This window comes from Phocoena phocoena, chromosome 2 (genome assembly GCF_963924675.1).
Source record: "Phocoena phocoena chromosome 2, mPhoPho1.1, whole genome shotgun sequence".
Taxonomy (NCBI): Eukaryota; Metazoa; Chordata; class Mammalia; order Artiodactyla; family Phocoenidae; genus Phocoena; species Phocoena phocoena.
Genome location: NC_089220.1, coordinates 144472250 through 144497715, shown reverse-complemented (window position 1 = coordinate 144497715; position 25466 = coordinate 144472250).

Sequence of the window (25466 nt, the reverse complement as noted above, 5' to 3'; positions counted from 1 at the left end):
GTGCCTTTGCTCATGTGGACTGCTCTACCAGGAATGCCTTTGCCACCTTCACTAGGCTAACTTCTACTCATCCATTCACACTCAGCTCTGTCTTAATTCCTTCAGGAAGCCTTCCCTGACTTCTCTCCCTTCTCTCCCTCCCAAAGAGTATTAAGCGCCCTTCCTTTGGACAGACATCAGGTCTCTATCATGGGGCTGATAACGCTGCTTTGTAATTGGTACTTCACTTCTGTCTCCACAGTAGACTGTCAACCTTTTGATGGCAGGGTGTGGAAGAATCATCTCCACACCATAGCTGGTATGAGAAACCCAACAGGCACTCTACAAACATCTATGGGATGAAGTAACAGTTCTATGCAACTAATATAGCTTATTCAAATCTCTCCATCTATTTAGGAATCCCATAATAAATCCCTTTATTAGGCTATCATGTGTATTTATCCATTTTATTTGAAATGCTAAATATACAAAAGCTCTTTGTAAGCCGTAAGCTACCCAATGAATTTAAGGGATGCTGGAAGGGTCAGGATTAGGGAATAGCCCCTACTGGTCATCTCTGGGCTGAGGGCTGGGCCTTCTCAAAGGGATGCCCCTGGCTGTCAGGAGATCTGCAAGCTCTTTCCTCATTCTTTTTGCAAGAACATTTACGTTCAGTTTCTCTCACTCACCCCACCTACACCTTTAAAACCTCTTCTTTGGAACAGCAGACTTCGCCTCCCACTCCAGACAGGTTTCTGTGCTAATCTTAATTTGGGAATAATCAGTACAAATTGGATTTTTATTCAGCACCTCCTACACCTCTCTATTAATTCCAGTACATTAACAAATACCAAAATATTCATGTAAAAATATTTCTCCCTTCAGAGAACATTGTTCCTTGTTCCGTGTTCCTCTGTTTAATGCCATCTGATCAGAGTTGACTACAGATTTAATTATTGTTTTACTGAAACCTGACATCTCTCTGTCAGACATGCAGGGAAAAGAGCTCAGGTTGGGGACTGGAGGGGAGATGGCTGTGGATGATGGTGGAGTACAGACGAACATGTACCCTCCTTCTCCTTACACTTAATAAGAAACAGACAGAGGAGGCACACCGGCAGAGGATCAAGGGGTCATGTTCAAGTAAGGCAAGGACTGAAACCTCTGACCACAAATGTGAAAGGCGTCATCAGAGATGGAAGTTTCTAGAACTCAGAGCAGTGGCTTTCTCCACAGCTGAGAGGCAGCATGTCTGCCATACATCTCACTCTGAAACCTGTACTTGGAGGGAACAGGTGTGGATAGGTGGGTGAGAAGCCTGACAGAAAGGTGTGGAACGGCCCTTCTAGGTGTGGAAGGGCCCTTCCTAAACAGGGGAGATTTTTGTCCTCCAGCAAACGCTTGGCAATGTTTGGAGACATTCTTGGTTGTCACAACCAGGGGTGGGGATGGGGGAGTGCTACTGGTACTTAGTGGGTAGAAGCCAGGGATGCTGTGAAATATCCTACAGTACACAGGACAGCCCCACCACAAGGAATATTCCAGCCCCAGAAGTCAACAGTGCCGAGGTTGAGATCCTGCTATAGATGTAAGAGCTCTTATCTTCCTTCTAGGGATAAATTGTATTCACTGGGAGTGGAGGAAATATTTTGTTTTTCTCTGACCATATTCTCTGTGTTTACTGGTTACTTGGACGGTATATATCAGCTCAGTGAAAACCTAGCTGTATGCTGTCTACAAAAAAACTCATCTAAAAGAGCAATTCAGATTGGTAAAATGCAAACAAAAGGAAAATGCATACAAATGCGTATCAGGAGAATGCAAACAAAAGCAGAAGTATATTAACATCAATAAAAATGTAAGATAAAAAGAGAAACACAAAAGGGGGAATTTCATACAGGTAAAATTTACGGTTTCCAATGAAATCCTTAAATACTAAGTAAAATAACATCAATGTAAACTTTTTAGAAGTTGCAAAAAAAAAAAAAGGGAAATGAATAGATACAAAATAATAAGAGGAGGGCTTCCCTGGTGGCAGAGTGGATAAGAATCCACCTGCCAATGCAGGCGACATGGGTTCAATCCCTGGTCTGGGAAGATCCCACATGCTGCGGAGCAACTAAGCCCGTATGTCACAACTACTGAGCCTGCGCTCTAGAGCCCGCGAGCCACAACTACTGAAGCCCATGCACCTAGAGCTTGTGCTCCGCAACAAGAGAAGCCACTGCAATGAGAAGCCCTCTCGCCACAACTAGAGAAAGCCCATGTGCAGAAACAAAGACCCAACACAGCCAAATAATAATAATAATAATAATAGGAGATGTTACATTAGTTTATGGTGGTTTTATGGTAGATAGATGTATATCACTTGGTTCATGGTAGACCTCCCCCATATAATAGACATAAACAATGAAACAAACACTACACCCAAAAAACAGACAATTCATCTCTTTTGCGAGGACCCATGGAACATTTATTTAAAAATATGATTAATATTAATATGACATACATCAGCCAGTTTCAAAAAATGGAAAATATCATATTTTCCCATCAACAATCGAATAGATCATATTCCCTGATCCCAGTGTAATCAAACTATAAAGACAAAACATAAACAAAAAGCCTAACTCTGCTTACGTCTTAATCTCTTCCTTAAACACCTCTGTCGTAGAGGAGACCAAAGCTGAAATTCTGAAGCAGTACAGCTCCATATGGCAGCTACTAGCCCCACGTAGCTATTGAAACGTGGCGCCTGACACGTGGCTAGTCTGAATTGCTGTGAGTGTGAACACACTGGATTTCCAAGACTTAACATGAAAAAAGAATGTAAAATATCTCATTAATGTATTGATATTTTTATTGATTACATGTTTAGATGATAATATTTGGGGTATACTGGGTTAAATAATAAATACTCTTAAAATAATTTCACCTGTTTCTTCTTTCTACTTTTTAAACGTGGATACCATACACTGTAAAATGACAGGTGATGTCACATTATATTTCTATTGGTAGTTCTGCTCTAGAATAGCCACAAAAATAAAAAGTGATGACACAATAAACACTACATATTAAACACTATAGAATGTGGCTAAAGCAGTGTTTGGAAAAAATTACTAGCTTACGTATCTATGCTACTAAGTAAGAAAGAATGAAATGAAATAAAATTAAGCAATTAATATAAGAATTTAGAAAACATAATTAAACTAACCTAAGGAAAGTAGAGGGAAGACACTAATGACAAGAAAAGCAGCAAGCTATTTAGAAGACAGAAAAAAAATGATACAGAGATTCAAGAACGTAAATTGAAGATTTGCTGAAAAAATTATAAAATATAATAACCACTGCCTTACCTATTTTTTTTAAGTGGAGAAAACTCAAACAAAATTTGAATTAAGAAAAAAAAGAACTTAAATTTTAAAAAATGATTATAGAGTGATTTGCACAACCTCTGTGGTTAAACATTAGAAAATCTAGATAAAATGGATACTTTTCTAAAATAAATTATGTCATCAAAATTTAATAAAGAGGAGCCAGACCATGGAAGAAATTGGGAAAGGGACCTAAGACCTACCCCTTTCAACCATCCCACCTCCACAAGGATGAGGCTGGTTTCGTAGGTGAATTCCATCTGTACGGAAAATATAAGGATTTATTATGACTGTTTAAAGGTTCGAAGGTGGGGACGTATGTATATGTATAGCTGATTCACTTTGTTATACAGCAGAAACTAACACACCATTGTAAAGCAATTATACTCCAATAAAGACGTTAAAAAAATAATAAAGGTTCTAAGGTACAGAACTCAATTGATAAAATCATAATAAAGCTACTCTCTTTAAAAGTACTAAGTCCCTAGATTTCACAGGTAACTTCTTCCAAACCTTTGAGAAACAGATAACCACAGTGCTACTTAAACTGTTCCCAGAGACAGGAGAATCTCACCAAAACTTTACCAAAGCCTGAAAGAAAAAGGCGAAAGAGAAAAGAAAGACATCTACAGATCAAACTCAGTTATGACAACCAACGCAAAAATCCTTAATATAATATCAGCAAAGAGAAGCAGAAGACACTAAAAGAAAGATACATGAAGAGAGATCAATCTGAAGAATGTAAGGATGGTTTAATATTAGAAAATTTTATGCTAAAGAATGCATTTGCTATCGTGCAACCTTCATTTCAGTTTGTATTTTATTTATTTATTTACTTATTTAAAATCTTAACCTTTTTTGATTTTTATGCAGAAGTTATTAGGACCACTTTTAAAAACTTTGTTTATTTGACTGTGCCAGGTCTAAGTCGCAGCATGTGGGATCTTTAGTTGCGACATGTGAACTCTTAGTTGTGGCATGTGGGATCTAGTTCCCCAACCAGGGTTCGAACCTGGGTCCCCTGCATTGGGAGCATGGAGTCTTAGACACTGGACCACCATGGAAGTCCCTCAGTTTTTTTTTAACTAACAAAATAAATACTAATGGATATTTCCTTAACATTATAAAACCTTTACTATATTTCAAATAATAACCAGTTAGAAAATCTAAGGGAAGAAAAGATGCCATTTACAATAGAAACATAAAAATACTTAAGAACAAATGTATTAATCAATGTTAGTACAGTCCTAACCTTATATAGGACAGAACAGTGTAGTCCTAACCCTATGCTAAAAACTTAAAATTCCTATTAAAAGCTGCACAAATTATTTTAGTAAGTGAAAAACCTCCCTTGTTTTTCTTTGGAAGACTATTCAGTAGGGTAGTTTTAATTCCTGAATTTAATCTCTAAATTAAGTGTGTTCCCAGCCCAATTACCAATAGATTTTTGTTTGGAATTTGAGCTATTAAAGCTAAATTTCATCTCGTAAAATAAACACATGATTGGAAGCAGAGAAAGATCTGAAAAAGAATAACAAGTATGACTATGATACTATCAGGTATATTAAACCATTGTTTAAGGCCACAGACATTTCAGAGTAGGAATAGACCAAGAAATCAATGTAAGAGAGTCAAAAAATAAATTCAAGCGCATATGGGAAATGAGTATTTGATTAAAATGGCATCATTAAATTTATCAGCATGGATGGGGCATTCAATAAACTGCATTGGGAAAACTGGTTACTTATCTGAAGGAAAAAAATGATTTATTACTGTTACCAAGTCCAAGCTCGCTCTGCTCACCGTGTGACAGGCCAATGAATCGGAGACAAGGTGTTGAGGCAAAGGAATACGACTTTATTCGGAAAGCCGGAAGACCGAGAAGACGGCAGACTAATGTCTCTAAATAACCGTCTTATCAGGGCCTGGATGTCAGTTTCTTTTATAAAACAGAGACGGGGAGAAGGTGAGGAAGTAAAGTAAAAAGACCATAAGTCTTGCAAATATCCCCTGGAATGGCCAGCCTCTGGGAGAGGATGCATTAATTTCTTCTTTCTTGCAGCCATCTATAGGTGGACAGGGTCCGGATGTTCCCCTGAACAAAGGCACTTTGGTTTAACATTCAGGCAGAGGGGCAGGGCTCCCCAAGGCAGGCCATTACGTATAAACAGTATCCTTTTAGTGAACAAAAGCAACGGGAGTAAAAGAAACAGATCTAACATGTAGCCAGATTTTGTTCTCCCCTGTGACATTACCTTATTCTTCACATGCAAAGAAATTCCATATGGATCCAAGAGTTATATACAAAAACGGATCTATAAAAGCTAAAGTAAGAGAATGATTACAGAATTGTCTGTATAATCTATGCAAACAAATTTTAAAACTTGGATTAAAACAAAGGTAAAAAAACTCCAAAAACCCAAAGGTGAATTTACCAGGTGAGTCCCAAAGGCTACGTTAAGCTCAGGTAGGTGGCCAGGTGGGAAGTGTGTTCCAGGACAAGTCTGGCCCCCTAAATGCCCTTCTTTCCACCATCTTTTGTCAAATCTGTCCACTCCTCCAGGTGGGCCCCTGAAGCAGAAATGAATACTGCCCAAAGTCGGCAGTATTATTATTCAAAAGACACCTTGAGAAAGACAAACAAACCAGCTGTCAAAAAGGACTAGAAGTAAAGAGGTCAGAAAAATGAGCGATTACCGATGCATGCATGGGATGCTAGATGAATACCAGGCATCGTCAGATAGAAAATCCACAGCTAAGGAGAGCCCATTCACAGTAACAAAATATAGTAAGTACTTTGGAATAAACTCAATGCAGGATGTTTGTGACCGGGTAGAGAAAACCATAATACTTGTGATTCCTGCAGGAGAGCAGAAGGAGAATTGCATTTTCCTGGCAAGCAGGAGTAATATTGTGAAGATATCGACCCTCCTCGTGTGTAGGTCACATGTGGTCCAATTATTGATACAACGAATCTGGCTTTGTCGCAGCTCTCCTACGTTTGCAGGCATCCTTCAAAGTTTCTTCTGCGCAGCTGACCAGGCTACCAGCATGCCTGAGATCTCAGAAAAAAGCAGAGGTAGACTTTGAGTAAATCTATGCTTGTTTAATCCAGTGGCTCTCAATTTCAAGCATTCAGTTATGGGGAGGCTTGTTAAAAAAAACAGCTTGCTGGGCTCCACACCCAGATTCAATTCTTGGGGTGGGGCCCAAGAGTTTACATTTCTATCAAGTTCCCAGGGGCTGCTGGTAGGGAGCCCTCCACCTGGAAATCCACAGGGTTAGTCAAATTCCTTAGAGGTCAGTGTAATGGGAAACTAGTAAAGCAGGTCTAGACTCCAAGGTTCTTAGGATTTCCCTTGGACTTGCCCATCACTGGACTAATTTCCAGCCTCATCCCTATGCCTTTTAACGCGAGGCAGGCCCGGCAAGGGGTCATAATTGGGTACCAGATGGCTGTCATTTACTGTCTTCTTCCTATCGGTGGGGAAGGGTTGGAGGGGCAAGCAGGGAACAGGGTTGGCTCTGTATGTGTGTGTATATGTGTACGTGTGTATGTGCATGTATGTGTGTATGTGCATGCATGTGTGTATGTGTGTGCACATGTGTATATGTGTACTGTGTATGTGCATGTATGTGTATATATGTGTATGTGCGTGCGTGCGTGCGTGTGTGTGTGTGACCACGTGAGATTTCAAGGCTTGTGGGATTTAGACACAAGTTCCCCAAAGTGCTAGCCCTCACATCCTCTGTGTACCCAGAAAATCCTCATTTAAAGCTCCAGAACCTCTCTTGGAACCTGACAAGAGTATGGCTGGAAGAATAAATGGTCAAGAAAAATAAATAATTCAGGTGGGGGTGGGAGAGCAGGGGTGGGGAAGATTTATCTGCCTGGTTATAAAAACCTATTTTAGAGCAAATAGTACTAAAAACAGCTGGAGTGCAGCTACAAAGAGAAAACTATATCTAAGTTATGCAGAAGAGGGCCAAGAATTAGACCAAATTATATGAGAGACTGTCGTATATGATGAGTAAACAATATGGAAGGGAAAGCTCACTTAATAAATCATGCTGGAAGACTGAAGACTGAGTTTGAAAAAGGAATTAGATTTGTACCTTACCCTACTCACCAACATGAGAGTTAAATATTTAAAACTAAGAAATCACAGAGGAAAAAGTAGCATAATAAGAATGTACCATTTGCTGTACTTTGCAAGTATGGGGCGGGGAGGTGAAGGAAATAGGACTTGCTGAGTGCCTACTGTATGCCACACATGTATTACCTTATCCCATTAGGACTCTCAGCAGCCCTGTGAGACAGGGATTACCCTCAACTTTCAGATAAGGAAACTGAGGCACAGAGAAACCAGTTACTTTCTCAAATGGAGTGCGATCAGAAGCGCCTCACTCTGTCTGACTCCATGCCCTGTACTGCCCAGTTGCTGCCCACCAGCCCAAAGGGTCCAAGGGAGATGGGGTGCCTAGTTCAGTGCCAGCCCATTCCTAGATGGACCTGGGGTGGTAGAAAGTGAAACAAGTCAGAACCAAGGTTGAGGACAAGGCAGCTGTACAGTGGTACAGAATTGATGAGTTCAGCCAGGAGAACAGGGGCAGTAAGTGCGTTCCAGGGGCCACCTGCCTGGAGTTGGGAAGCAGGATGAATGGCTGGGTCCCAGGAAATGTTGCGATGTTTAATGTGGTGACATTGGGGCACACAACAGCCGTAATTTGTGGTCCATCCCTACTCCTTCCTTCTACCAGACATAACCTTAACTCCCCTTCCTAGGGGCCTGGAGAAGCCACGTGGTATCGTGAAAGAGCAGGTGCATGAGAGGTCAAGAAAACTTGGGTTTAATTGTGCTTTGTCGCTTTCCAGGTGCATGGCCTTGATCCAGTAACCTAACCCCTCTGAGCCTTAGTTTCCTAATTTTCACATCAGGGTGCCCACCTCGCAGAATTCATGTGGGGATTAAATGGACAAGTCAGGTAAAGCGTTGAGCATATAAATGGTGCAGAGTAGGTGATCGATCGATATTTATTGAATAAGCGAATTTATACATTTGCTTAACGTGTGTATTTATTCATTAGCTCTGAAGAAAACTTGAAGTCCAGGGAAAGGAGGTTTATCCAGCTAGTTCTGCTAGGTAGGCAAGAATTTCACGTCTTTCATCAGTTGTAGTTGAAACATTCTAATTTGGGAAACTGGGTCAAGCCATATCACTGTGCGTTCATTATAAGTTGTGATTCTAGCAACCTGTGGAAAGATGAGAAAATGGTCCAGCGCCTGCATTTCCCACAGCATCTTGTGATACTATCATCGTCGTACTGATGATGGAACAGTACCTTGGAGAGTGACATCTTATGCAGCATCTCGAAGTGGGTAGTCGTCTAAGATTCAAATCCAGCTCTGTTTACTATGATCCCATGCCCTTCTCAGCAAGGCCCCTGTCACAAGTTGGACTCTGATATCCTCTATGCTTTCTGGAGAGAAATGGGTCACAGCCTTTGATTACGACTGCCATTGGGAAGGTGGGAGTCAAACGTAATGCTCTGTTTGGATCCGTAACTGGTAACTACTCAACTGTTGGGTTCCTGTAGAGCCTGTACAGACGGAGCAAAGCCTCCCTCCTGCATCCTGCACATGCGTAGGAGGGTAAGACCAACAGGCAGAACCAGACTGGAGTCTGGAGCACCAGTAGCCATAGAAACATCTGTGGGGACCCCACATGGGACACAGCACCTGCTACCTCCAGAGACAGGGAGCTGTGATCTTGCTCCCTGAAGGCTTTCCCAGCCTGCCTCTTACTCTTCCTCCCTGGGGCAAAGGGGAGAGTCTGATACACCTGAGGAGATTGGAGAAAGAGCCTGAGATTGCACCCACCAGCCCCTCCCAAGCATCCTCCCCTTTGACCCCCCTGCACACGAGCACCTGTTTCCCCCCTGGTCCACCCCTCCATGCTGCTGACCATGGCGGGCTCTGCCCTGGTTGGGATGTGCCCGTGGTTTGAAGTGGGTAAGCCCAATTCAGAGGAAAGTATTGGGAAAACAGACTGTGTCTGCAGAGTCAAGATGCTTTTCCAGGTGAGCTTTCCCAGCTATCGATCTGGCTCTCTGAAGCCTCCTTTGTCATACTGCTGGGGACCCACGGGGGAAAGGGCTGGATTGATTTCCATCTTTGTGGTTAGTGATAAGCCCTGAAATTCCATTGTGAGAAACGTGTGAGGAGGAGAGAAGGAAGCAGAGGTGGCACACAGGCAAACATTCATGTCCTGCAGTAGTTCCTGCCCCTGAGATAGCGGCTGCTCCCCGGCTCCCAAACTCCTCACTGTTTCACCAAACACGTCCAGGGGAGTCTGGTGGTCCCAATTCAAGCTCCGTCCACGCGTCCAGACTCCTCTCCCATGTGCTCTGACCCACTTGGTCAGTACTAGCACTGTGCCCAGAATACCCCTGCTCAATTCCTGCATCTGTGGCTTGCTCCCTGCTGGCAATGCCAAGGTTAAATACTAGAATCTGGAAGGAGCTGTGGAGGTCACGTTGCTCAGCCCTCCTTCGGGAGAAGGGGCCATCGGAACCTGCTTCCATGTCTTGCTGCTGGGAGCAACCTCTCCCGTAACTTGGCATTTCTGTTTCTTTTACATTTTTATTTTTTCTTAGACAACAAGGCATCTGCCTTCTTGCTACTCATGTCTGGTACAGGTGTCTTCTTTGCCACCTACACACATTCCAGGCAGCCCTCCCTGGGCACTTCAACCTTCTGATCCCTCGTGCCATAGGAATTAGGCAGTGTTTTATCATCATGCAGGCGTGAAACAAGCACTGCTAGCTTCCTTTGTCTGCTCTCCTGGGTGCCTTTAGAACACGTGGTTCTAAGCTCCTTGGGGCTGAGGCTGCGCTCGAGCCTGGCACACAGGAGGTGCCCAGGAAACCTGTGAGTTGTCTGGGCCCAGCAGACATGTCAGATGGGATTGCTCGGTAGGCCATGCACAGTCCTGTTTGTTCATCGCCCACCGAGGGTCTTCTGTGGGTCAGCCCGGCCCTGAACTTGCTCACCGCCTAAAGGTGGAAACTGACACGCACACAGAAAACCACAACACAGTGTGCTGCCTGCTAGGAGGCGTGTTGGGGATGCTGAGGGAACGAGGCGGGGAGCAGTCATCAGGCCAGCACGGGGGCGAGCTGAGCCCAGAGGGATGAGCAGGAGCTCGTTGGTTGGTAGCGGCAGGAAGGGCAAGCAGCAGGGAGCACAGGGCCGGAGAGGTCCGGCTTCCCACTCTCCACGGCCTCCAACGTGGCCTTTAAGCTAACATCAGGCAGACAGCCACAGAGATACACTGACGGTTCTGAAGGAAGAAGGCCATCATATGCCTGTCAACCGCTGTTTTATACTTACGGTGACCAGCGTGTCCTGCTTTGCCCAGGCGTTTCCTGATTTTACCACTGAGAGTCCTGCTTCCTGGAAAACTCCTTAGCCCTGGCAGACCCAGAGGGATGGGCTGGAAGGGCAGCCTGAATGATTATATTCCATAAACCCTTTCATTAACTTTTTTTTTGTTTCATTTTTAACTCTTTATTATTTTATTTTATTTTATTTTTTGCGGTACGTGGGCCCCTCACTGTTGTGGCCTCTCCCGTTGCGGAGCACAGGCTCCGGACGCGCAGGCTCAGCGGCCATGGCTCACGGGCCCAGCCGCTCCGCGGCATGTGGGATCTTCCCGGACCGGGGCACGAACCCGCGTTCCCTGCATCGGCAGGCAGACTCTCAACCACTGCGCCACCAGGGAAGCCCTCACTCTTTATTTTATATTGGAGTACAGTTGATTAACAATGTTGTGTTAGCTTTAGGTGTACCAGGAAGTGATTCAATTATACATATACATGTATCTATTCTTTTTTCAAATTCTTTTCCCAATTAGTTGTTACAGAATATTGAGCAGAGTGCCCTGTGCTATACAGGAGGTCCTTGTTGGTTATCTGTTTTAAATATAGAGGTGTGTACATGTCAATCCCATACTCCCTAACTATCCCTCCCCCCAACCCTTCCCCTCTGGTAACCATAAGTTTGTTCTCTAAGTCTGTGAGTCTGTTTCTGTTTTGTAAATAAGTTCATTTGTATCATTTATCTTTTTTTAAGATTCTCATTACCTTCTGACTGGCACAATTACATTGCATTATAAGGTCTTTGTGACAAAGGCATTCGTGGATTAGTTGTAAACATTGAAAACACGCTGCCTTTTTGGAAACCCTGGATCGGGATTTCTTTATATTTTAAACATACCGAGCTCTCCCCTCCCCAGGCTTCAAAGGGCTGTGGCAGCAGCGGAGGACGTGCTGTGAGACACAGCATGGTGGATTTGGGGGCCTGCGAGGAGGGAGAATGTCCGGGGCACAGGGGATATTACTTTGTGCGGGCAGGGTTGTGGAGGTGAGACTGGAGCGGGGCAGAGGTCACAGGGCTCCCGGGGCCGGGCCAAGGTCTCAATCTCACAGCCTTGGGGAGCCCAGAACGCTGTCACACAGAGGAGTGTCACAGTTGGATCGGAAAGTTTACACAGGTGGAGTTCTGGAGAACTGATTTGGGTGGGTGCTGTAGAGGCCACGATGAGAGACGGAAGACCACTCTGGGTGCTGCCGTCATTATGCAGGTGAGTTTCACAGAGGTGGAGAGAAATGGACAGGACAGTGATCTGAGGGTGAATGTGTGGCAGGGGGAGGTGACTCACTTGTGCTCTGGCTACAATGACAACCACCAAGACAGGGACTTAAGGAGGAAAAGAGCTTCAGGGGTAGATGCTGCGTTTGGCTTTGGATGTGTTGTTTGGGCCCTGGGACCACCAAGTGGAGACATCTCTTGGGTAGAGGGATATAAATGTCTGAAACTTTGGAGAGAAAGGTAGGCTGGAGATAAAGATTTGGCTTTCATTCACCTTCTAAGTCCAAGGTGATTGAAATGGGTGAGTTACTGATGGTGAAACTGAGTCCCCCTAAAACTGAGTTCCCTTACCGAGTTTACGATTAATCTCTCTATCCAAAACTTTATTCCTTTTCTTGTCCCCTCTGACCTCAACCCTGTGCTAACTGAACAGTCAGATGACTACCATTGCTGCTGTCAGTAACATTGTAAATGTACTAAAATTACTGTTCTAGATCACATCATTAACGTACAAACTCAGGTTGTTTCTCCAGGGCAAGATGAGCTAACGGACCCCCAGCTGTGAACCTGGTCAGAGAATCACAAACCAGAGATACCTTGACTCCCAAAACTATGATTAAGCAATGTCCCAAGATATGAGTAACCCAGACTTCTTTGTTCTTCCCCTTAAAAAAAAAAAAACAAAACCCCAAACTCAAAGACCGAGTGGGAGTGGTCTGAGGCTTGTCTTCCACCCCCTTGCTTGGCACCCTGCAATAAACACTGTCTTTTCCTTCACCACAACCTGGTGTCAACAAATTGCCTTTGCTGCCCACCGCGCCGGGCAAGCAGATCCCATTTGGCTCAGAAACAATGGAGGATGTGAGTGAAAAGGCAAGAGGCCCCCAGCCCCGCAGCAGAGAGGATGGTTGATTCTCTATTTCCTAGAGGAAGGGCTGTGATGGTTGACAGGCTTGAACAGGGCAGCAGCTTTTGCTGGTGCCTTCAACGTGCTTGAGCACAGTTGGATCCCTGGGAGCCATCTGGAAAGTCAGTCTTTTCTGGTGTGACCCAGTTCTAGATAAGATGACACTAATACCCATTCACTCCTCGGAGCTGTGAGGAATCAGGAGCTAAGGTATGTACTGGGCTCATTATGCAAATAACCTGTCTTGCGGCACAGACAGGGCTGGCCGGTCCTTCACTCCTTCCTCTCCTCCCCCAGGATTCTGGAATGGTCTGCCGCTGCCCACACACAGCGCTTGCCTTCTTCCTCCGGGTACCTGAAGGCCTCCTGGATGTAAGCATCTCTTGAAAAACAATGATCTTCATTTTCCAGAATTGTTTTAAAACAACTCTGGCTGTGAGAATGCTCAGATAAAGTCAATTTCTCTTTCTCAATAAGAAAAATGAGGAAAGAGGAAAGCATTGCACGCGGGTGGGTGGGCTGGGGGTGGACTCAGGAGATGAATGCTGTCCAACCAAGCACACGTCTCTCTCTGAATTTCTGTGAAATGCGGGTGTAGAGCTGCGTGAGAGCCGTCAAGACCCGGCCCAGACGTGCTGGGTATGATTCTAGCCAACCTATACGAGTCAGCGCTTGCTAGTGCAGGAGTCAGAAATATTAAAATATGGCTCAAAACAAGGAGTTAAAAATGGTAATTTTCAAGGTCTTAGGTATTTATTCAATAAGTATGTATGGAGCACGCACTGAAAGTCAGGCACCGTGGTAGCTGCAGGTGAGGTAAAGGGGAGCAAAGGTGCTCCAGGGGCCCCCATAAGAGTCTAGTGGAAGGCACGCGACTGGGGCAGTAGCTGCACAGTGCGAGGGGTGCGTGGGGTGGGGGAGGGCGGCGGGGAGGCCAGAGAGGAGGCTGTTCCAATAGTTCCTGCTCCCTCCCTCCACTCTCTGACAACGTTCCCTCAGGATGTTCCTGGCCCACCTCTACCTCCATAGGAAAAATCTCGGAAGCGCCCAGAGGATGTGGTGCACCCCACACTTTGCAAGGAGCACCCCGTGCTGGGAGGGAATGCGCTCATCCTTCCAGACCGCCGACGGGAGCTTTCCCAGTGTCAGTGCGCATTGACGCCTCAACTTGTGCCTGAACTATTTTTAACTGGCTGTCGCCATGGCAGCGTGAGAACCGCTGGGAAAGATGTGGCCTTTCTGACAGCAGTCAAGATGCTGGCTGCCCTCTCATCTCACTTAATCCCCTGCGCGCCGGAGCCGAGATAATCTACATTAAATTCCCGCCTTCTATTGGCAGAGCTGGAGCCCAGACACCACTCTGTGCTTCCTCATCTGCAAAGTAGGGATTTTAATAAAACAAAACCCAAAACCAACAAAACACCTCCCTTTGTGGGTCTGTTGTGGGAATCAAATTGTCGTTAATGCATGAATGCACTCTGCATGGCCCATGTTAGTTTCTTTCTTGCTTTCTTTTTATTTTTTTTTAAAGATGTTTTGATGTGGACCATTTTCAAAGTCTTTATTGAATTTGTTACAACATTCCTTCTGTTTTATGTTTTGGTTTTTTGGTCCCGAAGCATGTGGGATCTTAGTTCACCGACCAGGGATGGAGCCTGTACCCCCTGCACCGGAAGGCAAAGTCTTAACCACTGGACCACCAGGGAAGTCCCGGCCCAGGTCTTAATGGCAACACCAATCCCCACCCCCCTTCTGCCCTTCATCTCTGCCTTATGGGCTGATGCCCGTGAGCCTTCTACAGGTTTCTACGAAGTCTGGAAACACAGGCAGTATCATTTCTTTCTTGACAGACTGGTGATGTCCTTGACATTCTGCACATTTGCCCACGTTTCCAGACTTTCCAGACCCCCTGCAGGACCAGGTCAAGGGCCTGCCTCTCCCTGGCAGAGGTGGGAGCTGATGCAGACAGGGAGCTCTCTCTGCCACTGGGCTCTTTGCAGTTACATACCTGGATCCCTGCCTTGTCTTTACTCCTTGAGGGCCGGGACTGTGTGTCTTTTCACCTTGTACCCCAGCACCCAGCACCAGGCCCTGAAGACAGGTAGACACTTGATTAGTATTTACTGAATGAAGAAAGGAAGGAAGGAATACAAGGGCCAATGGAGAGTGCAAGTGTGACACTGTGATTTATAATAAGAAATATATATTTGGGACTTCCCTGGTGGTGCAGTGGTTAAGAATCCGCCTGCCAATGCAGGGGACATGGGTTTGATCCCTGGTCTGGCAAGATCCCACATGCCGTGGAGCAACTAAGCCCGTGAGCCACAACTACTGAGCCCCCGTGCTACAACTACTGAAGCCCGTGTGCCACAACTACTGAGTGCATGCACCACAACTACTGAAGCCTGCGCACCTAGAGCCCGTGAGCCACAACTACTGAGCCCCCGTGCTACAACTACTGAAGCCCGTGTGCCACAACTACTGAGCCTGTGCTCTAGAGCCCGCGAATCACAACTACTGAGCCTGCATGCTGCAACTACCTAGCCTGTATGCTGCAACATACAGCCTGTATGCTGCAACATACAGCCTAGAGCCCGTGCTCCGCAACAAGAGAAGCCTCTGCGATGAGAAGTTGGCGCACCGCAACAAAGAGTAGCCCCAGCTCACGGCAACTAGGGAAAGCCCGCGCGCAGCAACAAAGACCCAATGCAGCCCAAAATAAATAAAATAAAAAAAAAAAAAGAAATATATATTTGGTCTTCCCATTTCTGGCAGAGCTCCTAAAATCTCTGGAGTTTCCTAAGGGCTGAGCATGATCAAAGTGTCTTTTGTTATGTAAAGTTAGCTGACTTTTGAAATGCCTGTAAGTCACCTATGGTTGCGTGCTGGTCATCAGAGGAACTGACCATGGGATGAGAAGGGTGGAACAGTTCCACCCCTCTGAACTCTGGGGAGAGGACAGGGGCTGGAGATTGAGTTCAGTCACCAATGGCCGATGATGTAATCCATCATGGCTATGTAACAACGCCTCCTCCGTGAAAACACAAAAGGATGGGATTTGGAGAGCTTCTGGGATGGTGAGCATATGGAGGTGCTGGGAGCTCTGCGCCCTTTCCCTGTACCTTGCCCTCTGCAGCTCTTCCATCTGGCTGTTTCCGAGTTATATCCTTTTATAATAAACTGACAATCTAGTAAATAAAATGTTTAAGCTCTATGATGCCTGCAGCCAGGGAGAGGTCAGCTGGCAGGAAGTGATGTCTTTCTGGAGAAGAGCTGCCATGGAGGGGAAGGAGTGGTTCCTGGGAGCACAAGGCTGGGACAGAGTGCTCACCTGCATGGTGTCATGGAGAGCCACATGGCCTGGAAGCCTGACCTCAGGGCCCTGAGCCCTGAGGAGGCTTTTGATCTGGTCTTGGTTCTGCAAAGAGCCTGAGAAACATGCCCTTGATGGAGGGAAGGAGCATATCCGGAGGGAATGCATCTTGATTCCTCCTCTGGGGCGTCATGGGGAAAACTGGAGGGAACTTCTGATTGAAGAGGTGAAGACCCTATGTCAGGGTCCCTTCAGGTCACAGTAGTTTTGCTTGAGACAGGAGATAGCAATCCCCAGGAAAAATGGTCCAGGTTTTTGCAGAGCATTAAAGAGCATTTAAGCAGTAGTTGGAACTTTCAGGAAAACCAAGGAGACAACCTGTGGGTTCTGTCTGTGTAGCTGAGAGACTGACTCACCCATTCACCCTTTGCCCTCCCTCCCTCCTGCCAAGGTTATCCACGAAGACTGGACTTGAACAACGGGGGTCTGATCTATGTCGTCATCCTAGTCTCCTCCCCAGGCTGGTTTTTAAAAATAACTTCTATTTTTTCTTAGAACACAAGTAATTGACACTCTGTAGATTTAGAAATGCAGAAAAGAACAAAGAAAAAGAACCAGCTATAATCCAATTGCTCAGAGATAATCACTCTTCATATTATGGTATCTAGTCTTTTCTGCATGAGTATGTATTATACATGCACATACGTGTATGCACATTTATTTATAGAAATGCGCATTTATGCAACGTGTAATTCTTTTTAGAAAAAAGATGTCAAATCGTGTTTGAGAGCTTAGACTCTGGAGCCAGGTTTGGGTTCTAATCCTGGCTCTGTTGTGTGCTGCCTGTGTCGTCTTGATTGGAACCTTTCTGTGCCTCAGTTTCCTTATCTGTAAACAGCCAAATTGGTTGATGAAAAGTAGTATCTCACTGTTGCCTGAATTTGAAGTTTTCTGTTGGTCATTCATGTTTCTTGGAATTGCTCAGTCATACCCTCTGTCCACAGGAGGGTATGCCTCATGCTTTCATGGTGTGTGAAGGTGCTGTGTGTTCCTGCCACTTCCAAGTTTGGGGCTCTGGACCACACCCTTACCCTCTGATTATCCACCATCTTTGCTGTCTCTTCAACTTCTCCCTCTGTGTTGCCTCCTTTCCACCAATCAATACAATCAATTAAAATGTTGATTTCAATAATAAATTCTGGAGAAGGTGTGGAGAAAAGGGAAGCCTCCTACACTGTTGGTGGGAATGTAAATTTGTGGAGCCACTACCAAGAACAGTATGGATGTTCCTTAAAAAACTAAAAATAGAACTACCATATGACCCAGCAATCCCACTCCTGGGCATATATCTGGAGAAAACCATAATCCAAAAAGATACATGCACCCCAGTGTTCACAGCAGCACTATTCACAATAGCCAGGACATGGAAGCAACCTAAACGTCCACGGACAGATGAGTGGATAAAGAAGATTTGGTATATATATACACAATGGAATACAATTCAGCCATAAAAAAGAATGAAATAATGCCATTTGCATCAACATGGATGGACCTAAAGATTATCATACTAAGTGAAGTAAGCCAGACAGAGAAAGACAAATACCATATGATATCACTTATATGTGGAATCTAAAATATGATACAGATGAACTTATTTACAAAACAGAAACAGACTCACAGACCTAGAAAACAGACTTACGGTTACCACACGGGAAGGAGGTAGGGATAAATTGGAAGTTTGGGATTAGCAGGTACAAACTACTGTACATAAAACAGATAAACAACAAGGACTCACTGTATAGCACAGGGAACTATATTCAACATCTTGTAATAACCTATAATGGAAAAGAATCTGAAAAAGAATACATATGTATACCTGAATCACTTTGCTGTACACCAGAAACTAACACAACATTGAAAACCAACTATACATCAATAAAATAAAATTTTCAAGTGTTGATTTTTAAAACATGCTCAAGTTGCTCCCTTTTTAAATAAATAAGCAAAAACTCTTGCTGAATGCTATGTCAGCCAAACTTCCTTTGCCAGCCGAACTTCCTATGGGTTGTCTATACCCATCATCTCTCTTCCCCATCCCCCTTTCTCAATCTCAGTCTAGTTGCTGTCCCACAGCCCCACCCAGATTGCTTGGGAAAGGGCTCCCAGTGGCCTCCTTGCTGCCAGATCCACTAGGCACCTCTGTCTTTATTCTTCCCGGGCCTCTTGCCTTTGGCACTACCTCCCACTCCCTCTTTCCCTTGTCCTCCTGGACCACAAGCTCTCCTGCTTCCCGGGCTCCCTCCCATCTCCTCCCCTCTGCTCATTCTTTGCTGGTCCCCTTTGTAAGTGTCCCTCCTTGAATGTGCTTTTCCTCAGCCTTTCTCCTTGCTTCTTCTCCTCTCTGAGACTCTGATTGAACCCAAACATATCTTCACTACTTTGTAAATGTGGTCAATTCTCAAATCTCTACCTCTTAACTCAGATGGCTCTTCTGAGCTCCCGATCAATATACCCAACTGGACACGTCCATTAAGACATCCCCTAGAGCCATAAAATCGATGTGTCTCAAATAAAATTAAATATCTTCTCTGCTAATACAGCCCTCCCCTTTGGTTTCTATCTTTGGGAAGGGTCAGACTCATCTCCCTGTTAAAGTGTCAGTGAGTCATTTTGAAAGAAATTAAAGCAGTGTTCCATTAATAGTTGAATTTTGGGAATAGAACGGTGGAAGGGTGGCCGGGGCACCTGGGTCTTCTGATGTCACTGAAATCACAGATGCTGCTGTGCTTTGTATTCTTGTCCTGTACGAGGCAGACCCTGACGCTTGAGAGACAATCAACACTTATAATTACTAAATGAATGGAAACTCATGGGACCAAGAGGAATAGCTTTTCACAGAGTGCTTTAGCTGGAAGAGCTCTCAAAGATCATCTGGTCCAACTGTAGCCCCGAGAGGAGTCTGTGGTCCCTCAGCACATGTCTAGTGGTGCAGAGAAGTGACCTCGGACCCTTCCCAATTCCCACTGTGATTTCCCTGGGGCCACTAGGCATGGCCAACAAAGATACCCCTGCGATGAGCTAGGAGTCTTGGCCCCAGGTAAGGGCATTTGATCTGACGTTGTTTTCCTTCACCCTCCAGGTCCCTGTCCTTAGGCACCCTCGGAAAGGAATGGGAACTCCATGTTGCATACGGAGGATTTTCTTACCTCTGGCTGGGCTCCCAGGCCCTGAAATCACAGGAAAGCATGGGCAGGTGTAGTTATCAACATCCCAGGGAGGGAAATGCTCTCTTTAAAAACATAATTAATTACAGAAATTTGAAGCGTACTAAGAAGAGAGAGAATAGTACAAAAGAATCTCCATGCATCCAGTCCCCAGGTTCAACTCACTCCTGTCATACATGTAAGTCTCCTTCCCCTCAACACCTTTTTGTTTGGTTTTGTTCAATATCATTTTATTTTATTTTTTAATTTTTTTGTCATTCCTTTTTTAAAAAAATATTTATTTATTGGAGTATAGTTGATTTTTCCTTTTGGCTGCTCCACACGGCATGTGGAATCTTAGTTTCCCGGACCAGGGATGGAACCCGCACCCCCTGCACTGGAAGCTCAGAGTCTCAACCACTAGACTGCCAGGGAAGTCCCAAAATATAGCTGATTTACAATATCGTGTTAGTTTCAGCATAGTGATCCAGTTTTATATATAAAACTTTTAAGATTCTTTTCCCTTATAGGTTATTACAAAATATTGAGTATAGTTCCCTGTGCTATATATCAAGATCATTTTAAAGCAGGGTTTCTCAAACTTTTTGGTCTCAGGACTCCCTTGCACTTTCAAAAGATATGAAGGACCCCCAAAAGTTTTGGTTTATGTGAGTTAAATTTTTGATACTTATATTAGATATTAAAACTGAGAAACTTTAAAATATTTACTTATTAATTCATGTAAAAATTATAACACTTATTACATGTTAACATAAATGACATGCTTTTTAAGGAAAAATAACTATACGTAAACTAGTAAGAAGAGTGGCATTGTTTTACATTTTTTACAAGTCTCTCCAATGTCTGGTTAATAGAAGACAACTGGATTCTTAATAGAAGAGAGCTGAATTCTATTTTTTTTTTTTTTTGCGGTACGCGGGCCTCTCACTGTTGTGGCCTCTCCCGTTGCGGAGCACAGGCTCCGGACGCGCAGGCTCAGCGGCCATGGCTCACGGGCCCAGCCGCTCCGCGGCATGTGGGATCTTCCCGGACCGGGGCACAAACCCGTGTCCCCTGCATCGGCAGGCGGACTCTCAACCACTGCGCCACCAGGGAAGCCCCGTGCTTTTTTTTTTTCCTTAAATTTAAATTTGTCACCGTAGCCTGGAGAGCCCTCCACGGTAGAACACAGAAGTCTTTCCTTAACCATTTTGGTTGAACAGCTTTACTGAGGTATAATTTACATAGCATAAAATCTACTCATTATAAGTATATTATTCAATAATTTTAGTAAATTTATAGAGTTGTGCAAGCGTAGCCACGGTGCATTTTAGAACATTTCCATCACCCCCAAAAAGTTCCTATCAGTAGTCAATCCTAACAACTCCAGCCCTAGGAAACCACTGGTCTGCTCTTTTTTTTTTCTTTAAAACAGCTTTTTCTAAATATTTTATGTGGTCATATGGTCTTTTATGGCTAACTCCTTTCACTTAGCATAATGTTTCTGAGCTTCATTCACGCTGCAGAATGTGTCAGCACTTCGTTCATTTTCAATGTCTAATTGTGTTCCACTGTACAACTGTACCACATTCTGTTTATCCATTCACCCGTCAATGGGCATTCGGATTGCTTCCAGTTTGGGGCTATTATGGATACCACTGCTGTGAACACACATATGGATCTTTGTATGAACATATACTTTCATTTCTATTGGCTAGATTCCTAGAAATGGAATCACCGGTTGTCCTCGTTCATTTCTACAATGGCATCGAACCCCATGGCGTAACTTATTCAACCAGTAACTTATTCAAGCCGTCCTCTATTGATGGACATTTGTGTTGTTTCAGCTTTCCTTTTTGCTATTGCAAAAACAGTGCTACAACGAATAGCCCGTGCATGTGTAATTTATTCCATTTGCCAGTGTATCTTTTTGATCGATTCTTAGACACGCGTTTGCTGGGTCAAATGGCAACCACATAGGCAGTTTGGCTAGATATTGCCAAGTTCCCCTCATAGATACTGTGTCATTTTTCATCCCTACCGACAGTCTGTGAGAGTTGTTTTCCATAGCCCTGCCGGCAGCCTGTATTATTCAACCCTTGTATTTTCATCAGTATGTGTAAAAGATGTTATCTCAGCATAGTTTTTAATTAGGAATGCTCTCTTTTCTAATGTGTCATTTCATTCATTCATTTATTCATTCATCCATGCCACACCACAAAGAGGCAATGCCGCATAGGTTGCTCTAATTGCTATTCTTATTGTCATAGGTGCCAAGCAGAGCTCAGAACAAGGCAGGAAATATTCCTGCTACCCTGGAGCTTACATTCCGATAAGGAAAGGAAAATAATACAGCTAATTAATATGAACATGTTCACACAGTGGTAAGTACCCTGATGAGAACTGAAAGAGGGTGACAGATCAGTGGACGACATCCATTCGTTCATTTGCTGAGTCATACCTACAGTGTGCGGGGCTCCAGGTGAAGTGCTAGAGCTTTCCTGGTCAAGGTGCAGCCAGTCTTTTGTGAAGGTGATGGGGGTGAGTGTGTACGCTGCCTTAGGTCATATAGAGCAGTTGGCACAAGCCGACCCTCTTCTACTGGGCCCTGGGGACACAGAGAGGAGCAGAAGTGGTCTCTGTTCACAGTCTAGTGGAGGAGAAAGACAATGAAACCAAGCCATTCCGGAAGAAAAATGCCCTAATAGTGCAGTGGGAGCATATGAGGAGATTCCAGAAAATTCCTCAGGGTGGTTGAGGCTCAGGGAAGGCTATGCAGGGCCTCTGAAGATGAGTGAGGGGGCCCAGCAGCCTTGCAGGGAGAGGGCATGTTGGCTGCCCTGGGCACGGAGCACTGCCCCCGTGGTGGAACTGTGAGGTCATGAGGGTCTCAATGAATTAGGCAGCATCTGAGGGGCAGGACAGCAGCCATAGTTGCTCTTCTCTTAGAGTTCCTAGCACTTCTTTGCTTGTTTGTTTTTAATTGGGGTATAGTTGCTTTACAATGTTGTCTAGCTCCTGCTGCACCGCGAGGTGAACCAGCCATATATGTACACATATCCCCTCCCTTTTGGATTTCCCTCCATCCAGGTCACCACAGAGCACTGAGTAGAGTTCCCCGTGCTATGCAGTAGGTCCTCACTAGTTATCTATTTCATACCCAGCAGCGTATATACATTAATCCCAATCTCCCAATTCATCCCACCCCAACTTCCCCCCCTTGGTGTCCACATGTTTGTTCTCTACGTCTATGTCTCTATTTCTGCTTTGCAAATACGTTCATCTGTACCATTTTTCTAGATTCCACATATATGCGTTAATATACGATATTTGTTTTTCTCTTTCTGACTTACTTCACTCTGTATGACAGTCTCTAGGTCCATCCACCTCACTACAAATAACTCAGTTTTGTTCCTTTTTATGGCTGAGTAATATTCCATTGTATATATGTGCCACATCTTCTTTAGCCATTCATCTGTCGATGGACATCTAGGTTACTTCCATGACCTGGCTATTGTAAACAGTGCTGCAATGAACACTGGGATGCATGTATAGTTTTGAATTATGGTTTTCTCAGGGTATATGCCCAGGAGTGGGATTCCTGGGTTATATGGTAGTTCAGTAGGAGGGGTTTGGGCCGGGTGCTGCATTCTTGACCTGGGCCGTTGCCCTTCCCTCCCGTTTAGAAATCAGTGAGAGCTGATCCCTGGTCCCTGTGCTCCTGCTACTGAGATAGTTCTCCTAGCCCAGCTTCAGCCACCCTACCCCCATCCTTACTGAGCCTGCTTCCAGAAAACGGGCCTCACTGACCAAGCCCAGTACCTCCCACTGCCACTGATCTTCTGTCTGACATGTGGCAGAGTTTCCCAAAGTGGTTTTCCAGAACGCCTGCATCGGGATAACCTTGGATTCTGCTGGTTAAAAAGTTAATTCCTGAGCCCTGCCCAGGATATATAGAGTCAGAATATTTGGGCGCAGAGATGGACATTTTCAATCAGCTCTCCAGGTTGTCCCTGTATACACCAAAGTCTGAATGTCACTTTTCTAGGGTAGTGGTTCTCATCCAGGGAACTTGTTAGAAATGCAAGTTCTCTGGCCTTGTCCATGCCACCCGCATCAGGAACTCTGAGGGTGGGCTGGGCAGGCTGTGTTTTGACAAGCCTCGGGGTGATTCTAATGCACGCTCAAGTGTGAGAACCACTGGATTAAGGCAAGGGTCCTCCACCAAGGCTTCATGTTAGAATCACACTAGAGAAGTCCCAAGCAGCTTCTAAAATTCCTGCTGCTCATGCCCCAGCTCCTAGGGATCCTGGTTTGGGTGACCTGAGGTGGAGTCTGAGCATTTGTAAGCTCCTCAGGCAAGTTGAACGTGCAGCCAGCGATGAGAACTACTGGTCCAGGACGGTGGTTCTCTGGGAGCAATTTTGCGTATCATGGGATGCTTGGCAAAATCTGGAGACATTATTTGTTGTCACAGCATGGGCATGCCACAGGCGTCTAGTGGGGAGAGATCAGGGATGCTGCTAAACATCCTACGATGTACAGGATAGCTCCCACAACACCCGGGCTAAAACGTCAGTAAGGCCAAAGTTGAGGCATCCTGTTCTAGGGAAACAGTCATACCCAAGAATCTTAGCTTCTAGACTTAGCCCCACCCCTCCCCGCAATAAGATATATATTTGCAGAGTATTTTTTTATTCTCAGAAGCAAAAGACACTCCATAGAGCTTAATTCTCACCTACATGACAACTAATACAGATATGCTTATACACGCTAACATTCGTAAAAAGGCATCCCCGATACGCATGTAGATGCACGCAGAAAGATACATGTACGTGTTTGTCTGCACAGATGCCCGCACTCATATTTACTGAACCACACACATGGAGCCATGCCCCCTACAGTGACTCACAGTCCTTAAAGTGCACACACATATACACACTCACACACTGACAACCCATTTGTTAAGTGCAAGGGCCCTAGTGTCACCTAGAGTTCTCATGTTCTCCCCATCCCCATTCTTTTTTTTTTAAATTAATTAATTAATTTATATTTATTTTTGGCTGTGTTGGGTCTTCGTTTCTGTGCAAGGGCTTTCTCCAGCGGCGGCGAGCGGGGGCCACTCTTCATCGCGAGGCGTGGGCCTCTCACTGTCGCGGCCTCTCTTGTTGCGGAGCACGGGCTCCAGACGCGCAGGCTCAGTAGTTGTGGCTCACGGGCCTAGTTGCTCCGCGGCATGTGGGATCCTCCCAGACCAGGGGTCGAACCCGTTTCCCCTGCATTGGCAGGTGGATTCTTTAACCACTGAGCCACCAGGGAAGCCCTCCCCATCCCCATTCTCGCTCTGCTTTGCCTGCATGGCCTAGGTATTGACACAGTGGAAACTCCACGTGCCAAGGTCATGGCTGCATGTCCTTGGGGTGGCAGATAATCAGGCGGGGCGGAAGGAGAGCCTGTAGAGGGCATGGTGCTTGGGTGCAGCACGAGGAGACAGTGAGAAGGGACTTGGGGTCCCAGGTGCTCCAGGAACCTGAGAGAGATGAGGCCAGGGAGGGGAAAGGAGTCAGACTGATGCTCAGGGAACTCCAGGGGAAGAAAGGGAGGAAGGGAGGACGAGGGGGAGGGTGGACCTGAGCCAAGGTGCCCGATGGAGCACACTGCCATCGCTGTCTGCTTCTGCTGTCTCCTCAGCACCTACTCAGATTCAGGCAGAAATATTTGCTAAGGGTCCACTCAATATTTCTTTAGACACTCATGCATACCTTAAAGGATGGTAGTGGAAAGCACATGGGTCTTTGAAGACAGGTAAAGCAGATCTGAATCCCAGGCCTGCCACTTGCATGGATAAGTTTCTCAAACTCTCTAATCCTTTTTTTTCAATTAATTTTTTATTTTTGGCTGCGTTGGGTCTTCGTTGCGGACTTTCTCTAGTTGCGGAGAGCGGGGGCTATCTTCATTGCGGTGCGTGGGCTTCTCATTGCGGGGGCTTCTCTTGTTGCGGAGCACAGGCTCTAGGCGTGCGGGCTCAGTAGTTGTGGCA